Here is a 16,128-nt window from a genome sequence, read left to right as displayed (position 1 = left end):
GTCTGCCCCCTGCTGGTCAGAGCCTGCAGTGCTGACCTTCACATGAACTGTTGCAGAAGCATGAACAGGACGACGTGATGTCAGAGGAAGTAAAACAACTCTCAGCTCTGCAGCGCCGCCCTGTGGAACCTGTGTGCTGTGATTTTTTTCCAGGTTTTATTCATTGACAGTAAAAACTATGGACAGAGCTTCCGTGACGTCACCCGTTTGTCTCTGAAGAGCCGTTTTGAGGCTCGTGGGAGGTTCCGAGACATGATGACCGCCGCCATGTTGGCAGCGTCACGTCCGCCAAAACTCCAAATATGGACAAAGAGGGGGAGCACGAGCGGGGTTTAGGGGGGCGGGCGATTGTGGAAGCAGGAAACAGCGTCTTCTGTCATTGACCTGCTGCTGTTGTCATTGTTCAGTTTTACTGCTGCTCTCTTTATGTCTTGCTGTAATTACTGTACATTGTGTAATTCTCTCCACAGCTCTGTGATCTTATGACCAAAATTTATATATTGTCAATAAACAGAGCTTTACCGTCCTTGAACAGGTCTTACATATGATTGGTGTTCAGACTGAAGTAGAGCAGGTGTCTGGTGATGTGAGGTAGCTGAATATCTGCAGGGAGCAGACTGCTCTGTAAACACCAGAGGAAATGCACTGAAGACTCATAATAAAGATTCAGTGCTAACTGGCTGTGCTAATGCTAACTGGCTGTGTAGCATCACTGCCCTTGTTGGTTTTAGCAAATCTAACCTGCAGTAATTGCCATGTTTGATGATGTTATGTATTTATTCTCGCTGTAACTCAGCACTGACGCTTATTACTTCTCTGGTGCACAGAGCAGGAAGAGAGTGACAGCCAGCCGATCCTTACAGGGTCCACCAGGAGGCCTGCATGATGTGTTTAGCGTCTCATCGCTTCCACAAATTATTAATATTCTCCCTTTTGATGCGACACTGTCTACAACTTTGCCTGGTGTCAGTGTTTTGCAGCCGGTCACGTCAATACGATAGATAGCGGGTGTTGAGTTTAACTGACCACACGTCCGATGTTCCCTGAAGGCACCATGGCCGAGCTAAGGCCTCAGCATCATTGTCATGCTGTCACTCAGCAGTCCACACCCATGTCCCAAAACCTCAAAGGTGAAAAAAGGAGAGGCGAAAGTGAAAAAAGATTTGAACCTGAAGAAACAAGATGTGAAACTGTAAAAATTAAGATCTGAATATATATACCCACAAAGACAAAGCATGAAGACGTGTGTCTGTCCAACAAGCCTTCATGTGACTTTACACACTTAGACTGGAGGCTCACTGCTACACAACACAAACAACCAGCCCACAACAACAACAACACAACAGAGGAGGTGTGGAAGGAGCATCCAGCTGGAAGAGGAGGACAGCCTGGAGACAGTTTGTCCACATTCAGACCATGATGGGAGCAGCTGATGTGAGTCTCTGCTCCGTCTGCAGCCCCACAGTCAGAGCACAACAGTGGACACAAAGAGACACACAACAACACAAACATGCTGCAGCGCTGCAACGTGTGTGGACGTGAACACAGCTGATGGTTCTACAGTTCAGACTCTGTCAGTGTTTCTGCAGCATCCGGTCCAAAGACGTCAGCCAGAACTGATGGTTTACAGACTTTTAATGATTCCTCACAGGACATGAACCAAAGTCAGAGCTGAGCACAAAGTCAACAACTAAACCATGTGTCACATTAAACATCAGCCACATTCATCAACACCAAGGAAGGATAACCTGTGAGGACTGAGACACTGCAAACGGATCCCTGTGAGGGTCTGAGCAGAACCAGCTGACCTGAGTTCTATGACCCGAGTCATACTGAACTGAGACATTTGACAGACCAAAGTGGAAGGGGATCCACCAACTGAAATGATTACTGAGTTATTGAGGTGTGAATAGGTAAATGTATGTGACATGGTTAATGTATTATTGTTAAATGTTAAAGGGTACCTACATGCAGTGAGGTCGATAAGTTCTCCTACTTAGAAATCATGGAGGAGTCTAGAACTTTCAGCACAGGTGCATTTCCACTGTGAGAGACAGAAAAATAAAAACCGGAAATCACTTCGTATGATTTTTTAACAATTTATTTGTAAATTACTGTGTCTAATAAGTCTTTGATCACTTGCTGATCAGCCAGATTTCTGACCCTCAAAGACCTGTTATTGTGCGTTTAAATAGTCCAGCTACACTCTGCTCATCATTCTAAATCAGTAGCACCTGTTTGAGCTCGTTAGCCGTCATAAAGACACCTGTGCCCCCCACAATCAGCCAAAGTCGTAGCAACATGGGCAAAACCAAAGAGCCGTCAAAAGACACCAGGGACAAGATTGTAGACCTTCACAAAGCTGGAAAGAGCTACGGGGCGATTGCCAAGCAGCGTGGTGAAAAAAGTGTTGGAGTCATCATCAGAAAATGGAAGAAGCTAAACATGACGGTCAAAGTCCCTCGGACTGGGGCCCCCTGGAAGATTTCTCCTCATGGGGTCTCGATGATGCTAAGAATGGTGAAGAATCAGCCAAGAACTACGAGGGAGGAGCTGGTCAATGCCGTGAAGAGAGCTGGGACCACGTTTCAAAGGCTGCTATCAGTGATACTCTGAGACGTCATGGTTGAAATCATGCATCACTGAAGGTTCCCCTGCTTAAACCAGCACATGTCCAGGCCCATCTGTTCCCTCAGTCAGAGCATTGAGGGTGGGTCGAGGCTGGGCCTTCCAACATGACAATGACCCAAAGCACACAGCCAGGACAACCAAGGAGAGGCTCTGTAAGAAGCATATCGAGGTTCTGGAGCGGCCTAGCCAGTCTCCAGACCTAAACCCAACAGAAAATCTTTGGAGGGAGCTCACACTCTGTGCTGCTCAGCGACAGCCCAGAAACCTGACAGATCTATTGAAGATCTGTGTGGAGGACTGGACCAGAATCCCTCCTGTGTGCAAACCTGGTGAAGAACTACAGGAACCACTGGACCTCTGTAACTGTTAACAAAGGCTTCTGTACCAAATATTCAAAGGTTTTGACTCAAGTGATCAAATTATATTGACCTCACTGTACTTACCTTGCTGCCTAAGTAAGAGTTAAAGGTGAAAAGATCCCACAGAACTAACCTGAACACTTAACTCTTTTCTTTAGGGAGCAGGTAACTCCAAGAAAAACGGAACAAACAGAGATAACTAGCTGAGAATTAAAGTAACTGTTTCTACCATTAGCTCTACAGAATATTAAAGACCGGTCTGAGATAAACAGACAAAACCAGAACAAACCAGCATTTAAATAAGAAAGACCAAACCAACAGGACATTTGATACTGTTTGTTTATTTTACACTGTAATACTGTACTGTAGATATTCATTGATATTTATTGATACATTTATTGATTTTTTTTTATTACTCTATTAACCTGCTTAATATTTGTTGTTAAGTAAACTGCCGGCTTATCTACAGCTAATCACTTCTTTCCAGTGACACAAGTGTTACATGAGCACAAAGTCAACAACTAAATCATGTGTCACATTAAACATCAGCCACATTCATCAACACCTTCTAATAATAATCTAATAATGCAATAAAGTCAATGTTGTTACTGATGTTTGACACGACCAAGACTGTAATAAAGGTTAAAATATCCAGTCCACATTCACCTTTTCTATTAAAAATGAGCCATTTTGTGTGTTTTTTTTTCCAATTTTCAGCACCACCCCTTATGAAATTAGTGATTAAAGGGTTAAAATCTTGGGGTAAAATGATTTTTTTTTCACTACTTTTGATCAGAACTGAAGTTAATTAAAAGGTCTATGCAACAAAATTTCAAAAAAATATTTATCTGATATATTTTTAAAACCGTTAAAGGACATTTTTGTCCCGAACAACATGAAAGGGGGTAAAATTTGCCCAGAGTGTACTGTTGACCTATGAAAAATGTTAAAATCATATTAACAAAATGTATGTAAAATTAAGCTTATTGAGGAAAAATGATTCAATTTGTCCACATATTGACAAAGTTATGGCCAAAAAAACAGAAAAATGACTCTCAGAGGACAAAAATGTCCCGAACAGTGCATAAGGGTTAAATCTTTATGTCTCTTATTTTGATAATATTGATTACACCACTCAGCGAACCTAGAACTGGTCCAGCAGCTAACAAGTGTTACATGAGCACAAAGTCAACAACTAAACCATGTGTCACATTAAACATCAGCCACATTCATCAACACCTTACTCAGAGTGCAGCTCAACACAACACATCCTCTACACTGTGACACACAACACACCTTGATGGCCCCTTGGACTGAGGATTTACTCCTGGTCTGGTTCTTTTTAACCCTTTATGCCATCAGTTCTATCAAAATAAAGGTCCGGCTCAGCAGGAAATATCAAAATAAAAGCTTTAAATGCCTGTAATCATGTACATATTACTTTGGGGTCATTTACAGTTTCTGTCAGAAATGTTGATAAATTGTTCATTTTCAGGATTTATTGAACTGATCACAGATGTTAGCTTCATGATCAATCAATAGATAGACAGAACCAGCAGCTGATCAAATGAGTCCAAACCCAAAGAGACCCTGAGAGAACCACCATGACAGACTGACAGAGTTCAAGATGGAAGCAGGATCAGAGCAGAAGACACCTGAAGACCTCCTTCAAGTTCTGAACGTCTCTTCAACGTGGACGGACTCTGCAGCTGCTCTTCAGGGAGAAACATCCACCTTTAAGTGAAGCAGTTCAGTGAAGACGAGCTGTCAGACTGACGGAGCAGAGAGAGCTCCACCTTTACTGAGACACAGTCTGACTGCTGCCAGAGACCATCTGAGGAGGAGGAAGAGGAGGAGGATGATGATGATGATGATGATGATGATCTCCCTGTGTGGATCATCAGGACACACTCCGTCCTCTTCATTTCCTCCACCTGCAGAGAGAATGAGTGTGGAGGTGAGTGAGTGTGGACAGAGACTCCCTCCATCAGCAGCATCATCCAGTATAAAGAGCAGCAGGACTTCAGTCCTGTTCAGAGCAGCAGGACTTCAGTCCTGTTCAGAGCAGCAGTGCAGCAGCTGCTTCCTTCCAGCTCTCATGTTAACGTGTTGGAGTGAACACACTGAGCTCCGAGCTCACAGAGCTGCAGACTTTTAGCATCAAGTCTGTGTCCTCTGCAAGTTTCACTCACAGTGGAGACACACTGCTGAGTCATCAACACAGACTTTACTGAGGACGTCCTGCTGTCCCATTTAAAGACAGAGTCTCTGTGTGCTGATGGACATCTCATCTGTCTCTGACAGAGAGACATGGAGGTCACCATTCTCACAGCATCACTGAGGGAAGCAGCCAATCAGAAGGCAGCAGCTTCACAGGAAACACTGGATCTGTGATACTGACTGTGTTTAGGACAAAACAGCTGAAAGCAGCACAGACTGACTCCACCCCTCTACTGACCTCAGAGTCTGCAGGCTGCAGTCTGGAATCTGCTCAAGATCCAGCAGCTGCTTCACTCCTGAATCCTGCAGGTTGTTTCCTCTCAGCTCCAGCTCTGTCAGATGGAAGGGGTTGGACTTCAGAGCTGAGGCCAGAGAAGCACAGCTGATCTCTGACAGACTGCAGTTCCACAATCTGAATAAAGAATAACAGATGAAATGATTGATAATCAATCAGATGAGTTTCAATGATCAGATGAACATTATTGTGTCCAAACAGCCTTTAAGGTTAACTGACTTTAAACAGAGGACATTTTCTACATATTAACAAACACTTGTTTTTATGACAGCAGAGTACATTTAAAACAGGAGCACCAAAAACATGAACAAAAGTACATTTACAGCTTTATGAACAGAAGCTCTGTGAGGATTTAAATTAGACATATAACAGTATCAGACAGAGAACTGACCTCAGAGTCTGCAGTCTGCAATCTGGACTCTGCAGAAAACCACACAGCTGCTTCACTCCTGAATCCTGCAGGTTGATGTTGTAGCTCAGGTCCAGCTCTGTCAGATGGGAGGGGTTGGACTTCAGAGCTGAGGCCAGAGAAGCACAGCTGATCTCTGACAGCCTGCAGCTCTCCAATCTGAATAAAGAATAACAGATGAAATGATTGATAATCAATCAGATGAGTTTCAATGATCAGATGAACATTATTGTGTCCAAACAGCCTTTAAGGTTAACTGACTTTAACAGCTATCAGAGGACATTTTTTACAGTTTCTGTAACAAACAGACTGAATTTAGGAATTTAGGATGATTCTATTTATACGTCCACATAAACCCCTGTTGAACTTAGTAATATTTTACAAGTCGAACTGAGACGAATTGAAAATTAGATGAGGGACATAAAATGGTGATTAATGCAGGGAAAAGTAAATGTATGGTGTTGGGATCCAGGTCTCTGGTAAAGATCCACCTGTGTTGGGTCTGACTGGGGGGTGCTGTAATAGAACAGGTCACTGAGGTAAAGCTACTCGGTGTGACTGGTGACAGTTTGTTGAATTGGAATAGTCATATAAATCAAACATTATTGAGTCTGGAGGTGTCAAGCACTGTAGAAAATGTATTCCAAATCCAGTGATGAGAACACCAGTAGAATCATTAGTTTGATCACATTTAGATTATTGTTCAATCATTTGGTCAAGTACAACTGAAATGAACTGAAGCAAAGTGCAAGTTGCTCAAATAAAGCAGCTGGTGTAGTTTTAAGCTGCCCTTTCAGGACTAGTGTTAGAGAACTGAATACCAGCTAGTTTGGCTAAGTGGAAACGGTAGGATTCATTATTCTGTTATTAACTTTATTAGAAAAACTGTTATTACAAAAATGCCAAAAATACTTTACAGCAGACTGTTATTGTTCAGTGCTGAGCATCAATATTCCACTGGTCAGTCAGAGAGTCGCTCTTTGTCACCTCCGTGTGGAACTACCCTCATGCAAAGGACAGTGCAGCACAGAGCAATGGTGGCTGGAATTCTCTGTTCACAGCTTTTGGTTTTTGGAATGAATGCACTGACTTTATGTATTGACACTAGAATAACTGTTATTATTTATATTTGCTGCTTCTTTGTCAAGAATGGTTGAAGGGAAAAAAACTATGGAACTTATGAACCCTATAGTAGCATAACTGTAACTGTGATAAGGAATAATGTAGAGCTGCTGTTTCACTGTTTTAGTTTTTAGTACGTTGCTGTACTGTCATGTAGGAATGTGTGCACTCCATTTTGTCTGTATAATGTATTGTTTTATGTTAAGAATACTTTTTGAAGTCTACAGACCCCAGGAAGAAGAGCTACTGCTTTGGCAGCAGTTAATGGGGATCTTACTAAACTAGACTGGATTTAGGTCAAGAACAGAAACCAGTCTTAGCTCTGGCTAACAGGGGACTCTGTGTCTGAGTGCATGAAGCAGGATCATGTTGGACAGTAGGGTCGGGCGGTTTCAGCTAAATCTTCCTCAGTGCTTGCCTGGTCCCGTCTCCACTGTGCCTGCATAGAGAGGGGGGGTGTCTGCACAGAGCCCCATCAAAACAGCTGCTGTAGCCTACAATTCACTGCAGGTAAAGTGCATTATAAACTCTCTCTCTCTCTCGTATTAAAAATGATACCATCACTACCTGTGTGCCCCGCTGGTATACCTTAATGCAGGGGTGGCCAAACTTTTTTTGGGGAGGGCCAGATTCGATAATGCGAAACTCTCCGAGGGCCAGCAGTCCATGATGTCATTATTTTAAACAATAAAAACTGTGTATGCTGTTTTGTAATATGTTACATCTTACACAGCAAACAAAACAACATCTTAGCATTCAGATGAACAGATCAGAACATGTTATCTGAATTTACAGCATAAATTTAAAACTTTCAGAAACTGTGTGGTTGTGATAACAGAGCAACAAGTTATTGACTCTACTGTGAAGGTGAGATCTGATCATATGTGGCAGGTCTGGTTTAGGAGCAGCAGACATCAGTAAAATGTCAGGTAGACCAGGTGGGAGTCATTTAGTGCTGATCTCAAAGGGTCTGTAATTTAATGTTTACACAGGTTTGCAGTGCATGGCAACGAGACGTAAAAACGTGATGACGTGCCTTACGACAGATGTGTACTGAATGACGGAGTCTTTTTGAGAGAAGTGCCGCGTCTCTGCACAGCTGACAGTCTAACAACAGAGAACGTTAACAAGCAAAGACGGACTGCTCTGCTGCTCCAGTAAAACATCACAGTTTATCACAGACAGTCTGCTCACACGACACAAACTAATTCATGGTTTACAAATGTTCGCATTTCTGGAGAGTTGCTTTTATCCAGCCGCCGGTAAAAAGGCCCGAGGTCAGGATGCAGCCTCCCCGTGCAGCAGGGAGCAATGAGCGTCCCCCTCCCTCTCCATCATGTTGCTTTAACTTCTCTAATCGCTCCCTGCTGCCCGGCGCGGGTAGCAGGGAGCGATGGAACAGGGAGAGGGACGCTCCACTCCACTCCCCTGCGCTCCTGGAGCCCCCCAGTACTCCGGCACGTTCCCCAGAGAGGGACGCTCAATGCTGCACAGGGAGGTTGCTCTCTGGCCGGGCAGCCTGCTCCCATGCACCCCGTCCATGAATTCTAATAGGGCTACTATACTACAATTAATAATAAAAATATTTCGTGCGCACGTTATACATAATTCGTGGCCACAATTTATTTCTTTTTGACCATGTCACAGAGGGGCTCCTAGTTTTGGAGAACTTCACTTGTACAGACGCTCTCTGATAGCAGGTTGTCTGCAGAAGCATGTTTAGTCTCGTGGTGAATTGTGTCGAAGTGCTGAACCGGTGTTTTGCACCTTCGGAGCCCTCTGCGTAGCTGGAACCAACAACCAAGCCCTGCAGCACCGCGTGACGCACCACGATGCAGACAGAGAGAGACAATGTTCTGCTCAGAGAATCATGCAAACATTACACAATGAGTTAAAAACAAAAACAAGAAATGCCTGTTGATTTTGTATGATTTACTCTGTTTGGCTGGCGGGCCAAAAATAACACATTTTAAGATAGAAGCCGCGGGCCATAGAAAATCCGACCGCGAGGACGTAGTTTGGACACCCCTGCCTTAATACCTTAATATGGCCCAACCCAACTGGACAGGAAGTAAAGTTCAGCTCTCTTTCCTGTCATGTGTGCAGCCTTTGGAGGCCTCAGCTCCAGGGCACAGAAACTATCTCTGACATGTAAACCAGAGGAAGTGAGTGAGCACAATAACAAAAGACATTCACTGACTGGAAAGAACAGAAACGACTGGTTACATGATCCTTGAAGAACAACACATAATCTGAACTGTATGTACACTAACATGTACGACACACTCATTCATATGCAGCATAAGAAGATTCATATTACTGTATTACAATATGGACCAAAGCTTCATGGATGGAAGCTCTGTGAGTTTTACAACAGTATCAGACAGAGAACTGACCTCAGAGTCTGCAGTCTGCAATCTGGACTCTGCAGAAAACCACACAGCTGCTCCACTCCTGAATCCCACAGATGGTTGTAGCTCAGGTCCAGCTCTGTCAGATGGGAGGGGTTGGACTTCAGAGCTGAGGCCAGAGAAGCACAGCTGATCTCTGACAGACTGCAGCTCTCCAATCTGAATAAAGAATAACAGATGAAATGATTGATAATCAATCAGATGAGTTTCAATGATCAGATGAACATTATTGTGTCCAAACAGCCTTTAAGGTTAACTGACTTTAACAGCTATCAGAGGACATTTTCTACAGTTTCTGTAACAAACAGACTGAATTTAGGAATTTAGGATGATTCTATTTATACGTCCACACAAACCTGTTGAACTTAGTAATATTTTACAAGTCGAACTGAGACGAATTGAAAATTGGATGAGGGACATAAAATGGTGATTAATGCAGGGAAAAGTAAATGTATGGTGTTGGGATCCAGGTCTCTGGTAAAGATCCACCTGTGTTGGGTCTGACTGGGGGGTGCTGTAATAGAACAGGTCACTGAGGTAAAGCTACTCGGTGTGACTGGTGACAGTTTGTTGAATTGGAATAGTCATATAAATCAAACATTATTGAGTCTGGAGGTGTCAAGCACTGTAGAAAATGTATTCCAAATCCAGTGATGAGAACACCAGTATGTTATAAGAACACTGTTTTGAAGTCTACAGACCCCAGGAAGAAGAGCTACTGCTTTGGCAGCAGTTAATGGGGATCTTACTAAACTAGACTGGATTTAGGTCAAGAACAGAAACCAGTCTTAGCTCTGGCTAACAGGGGACTCTGTGTCTGAGTGCATGAAGCAGGATCATGTTGGACAGTAGGGTCGGGCGGTTTCAGCTAAATCTTCCTGAGTGCTTGCCTGGTCCCGTCTCCACTGTGCCTGCATAGAGAGGGGGGGTGTCTGCACAGAGCCCCATCAAAACAGCTGCTGTAGCCTACAATTCACTGCAGGTAAAGTGCATTATAAACTCTCTCTCTCTCTCGTATTAAAAATGATACCATCACTACCTGTGTGCCCCGCTGGTATACCTTAATGCAGGGGTGGCCAAACTTTTTTCGGGGAGGGCCAGATTCGATAATGTGAAACTCTCCGAGGGCCAACAGTCCCCGATGTCATTATTTTAAACAATAAAAACTGTGTATGCTGTTTTGTAATATGTTACATCTTACACAGCAAACAAAATAACATCTTAGCATTCAGATGAACAGATCAGAACATGTTATCTGAATTTACAGCATAAATTTAAAACATTCAGAAACTGTGTGGTTGTGATAACAGAGCAACAAGTTATTGACTCTACTGTGAAGGTGAGATCTGATCATATGTGCAGGTCTGGTTTAGGAGCAGCAGACATCAGTAAAATGTCAGGTAGACCAGGTGGGAGTCATTTAGTGCTGATCTCAAAGGGTCTGTAATTTAATGTTTACACAGGTTTGCAGTGCATGGCAACGAGACGTAAAAACGTGATGACGTGCCTTACGACAGATGCGTACTGAATGACGGAGTCTTTTTGAGAGAAGTGCCGCGTCTCTGCACAGCTGACAGTCTAATAACAGAGAACGTTAACAAGCAAAGACGGACTGCTCTGCTGCTCCAGTAAAACATCACAGTTTATCACAGACAGTCTGCTCACACGACACAAACTAAATTCATGGTTTACAAATGTTCGCATTTCTGGAGAGTTGCTTTTATCCAGCCGCCGGTAAAAAGGCCCGAGGTCAGGATGCAGCCTCCCCGTGCAGCAGGGAGCAATGAGCGTCCCCCTCCCTCTCCATCATGTTGCTTTAACTTCTCTAAGCCCCGAAGTACTCCGGCACGTTCCCCAGAGAGGGACGCTCAATGCTGCACGGGGAGGCTGCTCTCTGGCCGGGCAGCACGCTCCCATGCACCCCGTCCATGAAGTCTAATAGGGCTACTATACAACAACTAATAATAACAATATTTCGTGCGCACGTTATACATAATTCGTGGCCACAATTTATTTCTTTTTGACCATGTCACAGAGGGGCTCCTAGTTTTGGAGAACTTCACTTGTACAGACGCTCTCTGATAGCAGGTTGTCTGCAGAAGCATGTTTAGTCTCGTAGTGAATTGTGTCGAAGTGCTGAACCGGTGTTTTGCACCTTCGGAGCCCTCTGCGTAGCTGGAACCAACAACCAAGCCCTGCAGCCCCGCGTGACGCACCACGATGCAGACAGAGAGAGACAATGTTCTGCTCAGAGAATCATGCAAACATTACACAATGACTTATGTGGAAATATATGGTCAAACCTGGTCAAAATATATGTTTGTTTGCACATATGGTAAAAGTGTATGGTTGCTCATAGATCAAGACCTCTGACTGAGGCCATAAAGTATTCTGATGTTTAATGGTTAGTTTAGAAATTCGAACTGCAAACCCCTTAGTGGACCCAAAGATGAAAACACAAGCTTGCCAAAGAGATAAGATATACTCAAGGTCGTAACAGGAGGACCTGTGAGAATACACACACACCCTCACATCAAAGATGTGAGTGGGAGAACTTCAATGTCTTTTAGTTTCGTATACGCCCTCCACCTTGTGATTATTGAATATGCATGTTTCACTGAAAAACATTACCTTTTATGCCTTTCTATGTAAATGTAACCACACCTTGTTGTGAGATTAATAAAACGAGCCTAATGCATGGGACGGACAGAATGCAAATGGTCAGCTGCAGGAGCAGATCGAGGGGTCTGTATTGAGCTGTGCATTCTCCCTTTATAAAGGCGAAACTGAAACTGATCAGTACTGGTTTTCATTCAATGTTCTGTGCATCGGGGACGGAGTCTGGGAATCCGGGGTGACCAGATTAGGTCACAACAGCTAAAAACAAAAACAAGAAATGCCTGTTGATTTTGTATGATTTACTCTGTTTGGCTGGCGGGCCAAAAATAACACATATTAAGATAGAAGCCGCGGGCCATAGAAAATCCGACCGCGGGGACGTAGTTTGGACAGCCCTGCCTTAATACCTTAATATGGCCCAACCCAACTGGACAGGAAGTAAAGTTCAGCTCTCTTTCCTGTCATGTGTGCAGCCTTTGGAGGCCTCAGCTCCAGGGCACAGAAACTATCTCTGACATGTAAACCAGAGGAAGTGAGTGAGCACAATAACAAAAGACATTCACTGACTGGAAGGAGCAGAAATGACTGGTTACATGATCCTTGAAGAACAACACATAATCTGAACTGTATGTACACTAACATGTACGACACACTCATTCATATGCAGCATAAGAAGATTCATATTACTGTATTACAATATGGACCAAAGCTTTATGGATGGAAGCTCTGTGAGTTTTACAACAGTATCAGACGGAGAACTGACCTCAGAGTCTGCAGTCTGCAATCTGGACTCTGCAGAAAACCACACAGCTGCTCCACTCCTGAATCCTGCAGGATGAAGTTCCAGCTCAGGTCCAGATGTGTCAGATGGGAGGGGTTGGACTTCAGAGCTGAGGCCAGAGAAGCACAGCTGATCTCTGACAGACTGCAGTTCATCAACCTGAATAAAGAATAACAGATGAAATGATTGATAATCAATCAGATGAGTTTCAATGATCAGATGAACATTATTGTGTCCAAACAGCCTTTAAGGTTAACTGACTTTAAACAGAGGACATTTTTTACAGTTTCTGTAACAAACAGACTGAATTTATGAATTTAGGATGATTCTATTTATACGTCCACACAAACCCCTGTTGAACTTAGTAACATTTTACAAGTCGAACTGAGACGAATTGAAAATTGGATGAGGGACATAAAATGGTGATTAATGCAGGGAAAAGTAAATGTATGGTGTTGGGATCCAGGTCTCTGGTAAAGATCCACCTGTGTTGGGTCTGACTGGGGGGTGCTGTAATAGAACAGGTCACTGAGGTAAAGCTACTCGGTGTGACTGGTGACAGTTTGTTGAATTGGAATAGTCATATAAATCAAACATTATTGAGTCTGGAGGTGTCAAGCACTGTAGAAAATGTATTCCACATCCAGTGATGAGAACACCAGTAGAATCATTAGTTTGATCACATTTAGATTATTGTTCAATCATTTGGTCAAGTACAACTGAAATGAACTGAAGCAAAGTGCAAGTTGCTCAAATAAAGCAGCTGGTGTAGTTTTAAGCTGCCCTTTCAGGACTAGTGTTAGAGAACTGAATACCAGCTAGTTTGGCTAAGTGGAAACGGTAGGATTCATTATTCTGTTATTAACTTTATTAGAAAAACTGTTATTACAAAAATGACAAAAATACTTTACAGCAGACTGTTATTGTTCAGTGCTGAGCATCAATATTCCACTGGTCAGTCAGAGAGTCGCTCTTTGTCACCTCCGTGTGGAACTACCCTCATGCAAAGGACAGTGCAGTACAGAGCAATGGTGGCTGGAATTCTCTGTTCACAGCTTTTGGTTTTTGGAATGAATGCACTGACTTTATGTATTGACACTAGAATAACTGTTATTATTTATATTTGCTGCTTCTTTGTCAAGAATGGTTGAAGGGGAAAAACTATGGAACTTATGAACCCTATAGTAGCACAACTGTAACTGTGATAAGGAATAATGTAGAGCTGCTGTTTCACTGTTTTAGTTTTTAGTACGTTGCTGTACTGTCATGTAGGAATGTGTGCACTCCATTTTGTCTGTATAACGTATTGTTTTATGTTAAGAATACTTTTTGAAGTCTACAGACCCCAGGAAGAAGAGCTACTGCTTTGGCAGCAGTTAATGGGGATCTTACTAAACTAGACTGGATTTAGGTCAAGAACAGAAACCAGTCTTAGCTCTGGCTAACAGGGGACTCTGTGTCTGAGTGCATGAAGCAGGATCATGTTGGACAGTAGGGTCGGGCGGTTTCAGCTAAATCTTCCTGAGTGCTTGCCTGGTCCCGTCTCCACTGTGCCTGCATAGAGAGGGGGGGTGTCTGCACAGAGCCCCATCAAAACAGCTGCTGTAGCCTACAATTCACTGCAGGTAAAGTGCATTATAAACTCTCTCTCTCTCTCGTATTAAAAATGATACCATCACTACCTGTGTGCCCCGCTGGTATACCTTAATGCAGGGGTGGCCAAACTTTTTTCGGAGAGGGCCAGATTCGATAATGTGAAACTCTCCGAGGGCCAACAGTCCCCGATGTCATTATTTTAAACAATAAAAACTGTGTATGCTGTTTTGTAATATGTTATATCTTACACAGCAAACAAAATAACATCTTAGCATTCAGATGAACAGATCAGAACATGTTATCTGAATTTACAGCATAAATTTAAAACATTCAGAAACTGTGTGGTTGTGATAACAGAGCAACAAGTTATTGACTCTACTGTGAAGGTGAGATCTGATCATATGTGGCAGGTCTGGTTTAGGAGCAGACATCAGTAAAATGTCAGGTAGACCAGGTGGGAGTCATTTAGTGCTGATCTCAAAGGGTCTGTAATTTAATGTTTACACAGGTTTGCAGTGCATGTCAACGAGACGTAAAAACGTGATGACGTGCCTTACGACAGATGTGTACTGAATGACGGAGTCTTTTTGAGAGAAGTGCCGCGTCTCTGTACAGCTGACAGTTTAACAACAGAGAACGTTAACAAGCAAAGACGGACTGCTCTGCTGCTCCAGTAAAACATCACAGTTTATCACAGACAGTCTGCTCACACGACACAAACTAATTCATGATTTACAAATGTTCGCATTTCTGGAGAGTTGCTTTTATCCAGCCGCCGGTAAAAAGGCCCGAGGTCAGGATGCAGCCTCCCCGTGCAGCAGGGAGCAATGAGCGTCCCCCTCCCTCTCCATCATGTTGCTTTAACTTCTCTAATCGCTCCCTGCTGCCCGGCGCGGGTAGCAGGGAGCGATGGAACAGGGAGAGGGACGCTCCGCTCCACTCCCCTGCGCTCCTGGAGCCCCCCAGTACTCCGGCACGTTCCCCAGAGAGGGACGCTCAATGCTGCACGGGGAGGCTGCTCTCTGGCCGGGCAGCACGCTCCCATGCCCCCCGTCCATGAAGTCTAATAGGGCTACTATACTACAACTAATAATAACAATATTTCGTGCGCACGTTATACATAATTCGTGGCCACAATTTATTTCTTTTTGACCATGTCACAGAGGGGCTCCTAGTTTTGGAGAACTTCACTTGTACAGACGCTCTCTGATAGCAGGTTGTATGCAGAAGCATGTTTAGTCTCGTAGTGAATTGTGTCGAAGTGCTGAACCGGTGTTTTGCACCTTCGGAGCCCTCTGCGTAGCTGGAACCAACAACCAAGCCCTGCAGCACCGCGTGACGCACCACGATGCAGACAGAGAGAGATAATGTTCTGCTCAGAGAATCATGCAAACATTACACAATGAGTTAAAAACAAAAACAAGAAATGCCTGTTGATTTTGTATGATTTACTCTGTTTGGCTGGCGGGCCAAAAATAACACATATTAAGATAGAAGCCGCGGGCCATAGAAAATCCGACCGCGGGGACGTAGTTTGGACACCCCTGCCTTAATACCTTAATATGGCCCAACCCAACTGGACAGGAAGTAAAGTTCAGCTCTCTTTCCTGTCATGTGTGCAGCCTTTGGAGGCCTCAGCTCCAGGGCACAGAAACTATCTCTGACATGTAAACCAGAGGAAGTGA

The 16,128-nt window shown here is 43.7% G+C and overlaps 1 protein-coding gene and 1 long non-coding RNA gene across 23 annotated transcripts in view; both read right to left on the bottom strand.

Moving 5' to 3' along the window:
- LOC114453318 (NLR family CARD domain-containing protein 3-like) overlaps positions 1-16,128 on the bottom strand; it is a 444,189-nt gene that overhangs the window by 211,367 nt on the left and 216,694 nt on the right. The window lies entirely within an intron of this gene.
- LOC114453331 (uncharacterized) lies at positions 3,313-9,449 on the bottom strand. Of its 2 annotated transcripts, none has more exons than XR_003672436.1 (3): positions 9,433-9,449; positions 4,230-4,924; positions 3,313-3,555 (listed from the first exon to the last, which is right to left on the bottom strand). It is a non-coding gene; the product is annotated as an uncharacterized LOC114453331 (long non-coding RNA). The 2 variants fall into 2 exon arrangements; XR_003672435.1 differs by lacking the exon at positions 9,433-9,449 and adding an exon at positions 5,449-5,514.

The sequence above is a fragment of the Parambassis ranga genome, chromosome 20 (genome assembly GCF_900634625.1).
Source record: "Parambassis ranga chromosome 20, fParRan2.1, whole genome shotgun sequence".
NCBI lineage: Eukaryota > Metazoa > Chordata > Actinopteri > Ambassidae > Parambassis > Parambassis ranga.
The sequence above is the reverse complement of the archived record's forward strand: the minus strand, read 5'-3'. Positions and strand labels throughout refer to the sequence as shown.